Source organism: Grus americana, chromosome 8, assembly GCF_028858705.1.
Source record: "Grus americana isolate bGruAme1 chromosome 8, bGruAme1.mat, whole genome shotgun sequence".
Lineage (NCBI taxonomy): Eukaryota > Metazoa > Chordata > Aves > Gruiformes > Gruidae > Grus > Grus americana.
In genome coordinates, this window is record NC_072859.1 from 20,146,416 (window position 1) to 20,152,736 (window position 6,321).

Consider the following 6,321-nt stretch of genomic DNA (forward strand, 5'->3'; position numbering starts at 1 on the left):
GATCAGTAGGTCCAGGAAGAAACACTCCATGGCTTTTCCCAGGGCAAAGCTGTCTGGTCTGCCCGCCGTGGTTAGCTCTCCCGTACAGCCTGTGTGGTCACGATCATTAGAGATGCTTTTCAGAGAATTATTATTAAAAGCCAGGAACAATGGGGTTTTATTTTACATGATAGATCTTTTGAATCTTTCTGGATAAGCAGCCAGGCTGATCATTGTTTAATAACTGTGTGTGGGAGAGAAGTTTCTCTAATACCTGTGCTGTGGGTTTGAGCTAGGTGGTGTGGGAGATGAGTCCCTCGGGGAGAGCAGCCACGTTCCTACAGCTTGAGTGGCTCTGAACCGTGGCTTCTCCGCTGCTTTCGGGCTGCTTTACCATGTCTACTTTTCCCTCAGTGTAGGGTTTGGGGGGGGTTTTTTAGTAATTACTGCAGACTGGTGAAATTCATCTGTATTTGTGCATATGACGGCTTGTGCACGTATTTGTGAACTGCAATAATTACTGCGGGAACTGTGGCATGATGGTGTCTTTCTCTGATCAGATCTATATTTTACATATATTTATACGTGTTGTGGTTTGTTTTTTTTTAACTTAAAACTGTCTTCCAAGTAGCAATTAACTGTAGGAGCAATACTACTATGATTTTTTTCACAGTTTTAGTGAACTCTGCATGAAGATTTCTAAACTACTGGTTATCGGAAGCCGATAGAGGAAGGGTCACTTTAAACTCTCCATATTTCTTACGCTCTTTCCCTATAGTTCTGGCTATTTGCCAGTACCCTAGCAGATGCAGTTGCGGGGTCAACCTTTGGTCTGGCCCAAAGCAAATGCTGCTTGCAAGGTTAGAGCCAAAAAGTGAAAAAAATATGGAACTGTTAAAGAGGAGGAGGTGGGGAAATTCTGTTATTTATTTTAGCCTATAATTCTAATGAATGCTTTAAGTCACTTGAAAGAAGCGATCTTACTTTCCCCCTTGCACCCGCTCCCTCCTCCTGCTGGTGCAGCCATTCGTGAGACCATATGGTGAACTGTAGTGGGTCTGAAAAATAGACCCAGATGATGTATGGTGCTGGTAACTGGAGAAGATTTTCCACTTGTCGTGAGCTAGCAGCTGCGTTATTTCCTCAGTTTGTTATATGGAGTCACACAGATGATTTGTTTTCTAGAAATCTTTGTGAAAGACAGTCCTCCTTGAATGCTGCACTTTGCAGTGACTAGGCACACTTCCATTGGGGGGAAAAAGAAAAAATCCGTCTGGAAACAAGAAATTAGGTCATATAGTCTTCCCCCCCCCCCCCCAAGGTCTTTTGGAAGATAAGGAATTTAGACACTTCTATGCTTTGAGCTATTCTTCAAAACATCCTGCTTATCTTTCAAGTAGTAATTGGTCCCTGGGCTGCTTTTATACATCTTTTTATAATGTTGAGGATGTTTTTTCACTGCAGCAGGCAGAAGCATCTGTTTTCTTCCAACCTACTTAGAAGTGCTATTTTGCAGCCCACAGGTATGCTGTTTTGAATTGTCTTGTATATGGATGTATGCATCTTCTCATGTGTATGTTGAAATAAATTAATTTTTGAACTACCTCTGCTATGTTTACCACAGACAACTGTGCTAGGAACAGGGGTTTTTTTCTGAACTGGCCTTCACTAGTATCCCCATGGGTGCCCTTAAGGCTCTGATGTACAGCCCTGTAAGAAAATCAACATGCAGAATAAGAAAAGCACAAATGACTTACTAATCTGTTCTCACCAATAGCTGTATTTTAACTTAAATGTCAACTTCATTGAAACCATAGATATGATCTAACTTCTCTAAAAAAACCAACCAAACAAAACTTCCCATTAAAAAAACACAACAAAAGAAACAAAAAACCTGAAAAAACAATTCTGCATATCTGTGGGCTAGGACTAAGTAGGCATACTTATCTTCCCTGACCTTTAGGGACCTGACTTGCTTTGATATATATGAAAGTAAGGAAGTCACGTGTCTGAGCACAAGTAATTGCTTGGGGTTTCAGTAAGCAATCTCCTGGGGATATGCTTCTCATCTAGAGATGTTCTTTGGTTTTCCTCCTAAAGCTGCTGTGGAAGGAGATGGGATACTGGCCTGGGAGCATCATTGTTGATCTCACCCAGTATTGCATTTCACCTGTGTAACAGAATGTATATCTACCAGCTTGACTGTAAGCGTTACGATTCTCTTGAATGTACTAGACTCTCACAGTACTGTAGGGTTAATTTTATCTCCAGTTTATGTTTATGCAAATGCTTGGTGTGTTGGCTTTAATTAGGTTTCTATTAGGAATATGTTCAGTTACTAATGGCTGTGAAAAGGCTTGACGTCCAGAGATGGAAATGTTATTAATGCTTAAATGATTCTATTCAAATCCCGGTTAACGCATCACTTGTTACGAATGTCAGTGTATTTGTTTGTGCAGCGCACTCTCTGATACTGAGCTGGGATTTTCCCACAGGTATAAATGAGTTAATTTAATTAGAAACATAAGGGGTTTGCGCCTATAGGGATAAAGGTCCCGTAGACTGCTGTGAACTCGCAGTGCTTAGCTTTACCTTTCTGCACAGTTGCCTTCAGTAGACCCTTTTCTGAGAGTCCCGTGTGTTTTGGCATTTGTGAGATGAAGACATTTAATGCCACGGTTTAGCCTGTAAGTTTCTGCTGTATGGGAAACTGCCCCTTTCCCAAGAGGTGCAGCTGCAGCAGGCCGGCTTCCTTCACACCCCAGTCCTTCACAGACACAACTGTTGATTTTAAAGAGGAAACATTTGGGCCCATAAGCACAAATTTACGATGTTGGATTGTGTCCAAAATTTGACCTACGATGTTTTGTCCTATTTTCTCCTTTATAATTTCTTTGCACAGTCCATGTAATTTTTTTGTGTTCTGCTTTGTTCTTCAAAGCATAGATTAAACCACATTTTTCTCTAAAAAATAATTTCCAGCAGTATTGGGTCCTAGAGCAACCCTCCAATTTCACAGACCAGAGCACCACAAAAAGAAATAAATATGGTTGAGCAGAGATTTTTAGTCTTGGGTTTTTCCAAGGTCAGAATACCAACAATAACAAAAAAAAAGTTATGTCTGCATATATTAGTTAAAAATGTTGGAGAATAATTCTTTGGTAAAAGACAAGTAAACCCGAAGCTTAGGACTGATTTTTCTCAATTAAAACATGAGTTGGGGGTCTTAGGCTCTTAACAGGTGAGTGTTCTGAACAGCAGAACTGAGGAAATCTGTTTTCTGATCGATGACTTCTTTGAACTGGAGCGAAGCTGCCGTGTGCATTTAGCTCCTTCCCAGTGCGAGGGGATCCCGGCAGGAGGGTGATCTGAACGCCTTCCCCCAGCAATGCTCCAGCCCACGTTTCTGTCTCCATAGGCACCAGGAGCTTTGCTGGCTCACAGAAACAAAACCAAGCCTGAAGATGGAGGAACTTCTGCTGAACATGGCATGAGCTCTGGCTGGAGGCTTCCGGCAAGTGCTGTGCCCCCTTTTCCCAGAGACAGCTGAGGTTGCACCACGGTCCCTCCTTCAGTGGAGGCGAGAGCAGACTCCCCTCTACCCAACTGCCTATATTCCCCAAATTTGTTGGCGAGGCAATACCTTTAGAACTCTCAGTCAAGTTTTACTGAAAGTGATCGATGATTTCAGAAATTATGAGGGACTAGTTAGGCAAAAAGCAGTACAACTGCACGTGCCTTATTCCACTCAGAAATCAGGATAAATCTGTTTTCTGGTTCAAGCTATGTAAGTCAAGGATGCAATTTTATGCTTGCTTGTGCATAGGTGAGGGCTCCCTGGGGAGGATGAAGGCAATCCCTAAAGCTGCTTCACAAGCAAATCTGTTCACTTGGTGATGGCTGAGTTTCAGAGGTTTTGCCAAGTGGCTTAAGGATTTGCTTCTGTGTGTCAGTCCTTGAAACCTTCGTGTCTGGCGGGAGCGGTTCGAATGAGCCAGAGATCACAGCTCGATTGAAGCAGGGAGCCTCAGGGGCTGCAGTCCATTCCCAGTGCACAGGGCTACTCCTCTTTTTAACTAAACCTGACACTATTGACTTCTCGCTGGGCTGTTCAACTAACAGCTGCGGTTGTAGGCCCTTTCTCTCTGCATGGGAACAGGCCGTCCCAGTGGTGCTGTGGGTGCTCACAGCCTCAGCTGCCATGTTCAGGGGCAGCAGGACCAGGTGTCAGTGTTCAGTGCCCAGGCACGAGGGTAGGAAACTTAAAGGAGTAGTAAGAGGTGATGCCTCAATATCTCAAGGGATTTAAGCCCAAAGGACTTGCTGAGTGAGGGCAGCCGGACAGCAGTCTATGATAGATGACAATTCACTTCTCTTGCAGCAGTCCTGTGAGCTTCAGAGCTGAAGTGCAAAGAGCTTTCAGTGAGTAAAGCCAAATGTTGATTAGAAGAGGTGCCAGGGATGAGATAACACTTGGATTTGGCGTGAGCAGTTCATCCTCCCCTGCGACAGTCACACAGAGTATTTTGACTTGATACAATAACTTCCTGTGGGCTGATATCCACTGGTTTGATACAAATGGTAGCAACAGGCTCTATCAGGACCTGCCCTGAAGGGCTGTTGATTCATTTAGTCCTACAATGAAGATTGAGTGAGCTATTATTTCAAAAGGCAAGCTGGATCCAGCATGTATTTGTATCAACATGCCAAAGATGACACAACCAGTGCCTCACCCAGCCCAACAAAGTGGGTTTTTGCTAATGCTTTCTTTGGTCTCCATGTTTGGCTGGGAAACAAGCAATGCTCTTGTGATGTGTTATCCTTATGAAGAGTAAACTAAAAATATTCTCTGCGAGGGGGTGGCACTGCTGTGGTCTGCTCATTTGACCTCAGTGCACCTCATTTCTGCATAGGCTTAAGTGGGAGATGTTGCTGTGAGGATAAGGACCTCGGGCTTCCTGAGATGCCGTAAGGACTGGGACAGCTGGCCCACCAAATGCAGCTGCGAGCTCCTTACAGTTCCTGCCACGTTTTGGAAGCGATGAGGAGAGCTGGTGGGTGGCCTTGCTGATGGAGTCCTGGTCAGCCAGCACGCAGCAGCCGATTCCCACCTGCACGTGGGGTCTTGGCAGGTTCCGCACCACCCCCCTCCCTGGAGAGCCCGCAGGCGCTCACGCATCTTTCCAAGTATGGGGTTTAAATTTTTTTCCCTTTAGTTTTTAAGGAATATTTTTGACATTGTCAAAGCTGAAGCAACTGGAGCTTTCTTTGATCCAGGAGCAAAGTTGACTCAGCTCTGCTTTGCCCAGTTTTATTTAAAGACCATGACTACCACTTCTGAAATGTTACTTGCAAATGCTATATTATTACATTATCTGCTTTTCCATCTGTTAAATGCCATGGTTCCAGCAGCAAAAATACCACTGTCTGACAGTTGCAGCTGTCAAAGGTCTTATTTAGTCTTCTTCAAAAAGTAGTAAAACCTGATACCACTAAAGATAAGCCAAGCTTTGTTACAATAAAATTTTCTTTGGATGTGATTTTAGGAATGTTACTATTTATAGCACCTCTGGATTTTTACTGCTGCATAGGATGGAAGTTGTACACATCTAATTTTCAGCACAATTATTTGTTTATTCCTGGTTTCAAGAATGTTACGTTACTGTTTATAACCCATGTACAAATATACAACCCTCTGTGTAAATCTGGCCTCAGCATTGTGTGTGGTTGTTCCCCAGCCCTATGACCAGGGTGCTTCACGCAAGATAAAGTATCACTTGGGCCAAACCCATCTTCTGCGTGACCCCAATGACTTCATAACAAGTCAAAAGACGAATGATAAGCATAGCTCGTGAAGCAGGAGATGCCCTGAACCAAGTCCTGTGTAACACTTAGAAGTGAAAATTACAATTCCGTAGTGAATAGTGCACTTAAATATGAGTGGTAATTGGGACAACAAATTAAATGAAGCATTGCTTACATTAATTGAGTAGTTCTGAAGACTTCTTGAACTCAGGTGTCCTATTAATAAGCATTGCCTAACAGACTGTATTTCCCCAGGGAGCCTCGCCGCCTCGGCCCAGCACAAGGAAACAACCAAAGAGGATCCGCAAAGCTGCGGCTCCGTGGTGCTGCACACAGACAAGCTGTGTGTCTGCGGGAGGCTCAGGCACCCCATCCCTGGTCCTGGCTGCTCTTACACCTCTGTCCCCACAGGCTGAGCACCCGCCGGTCCTTCAGTCTGCCGGGAAAATTACTGAAGAGCACAGTTCTCCCAAGCACAGCCCAGCAGGGACGGGGTGATGCTGTGATGGCCCGGTCCCATGAGGGCTGGAAGACACG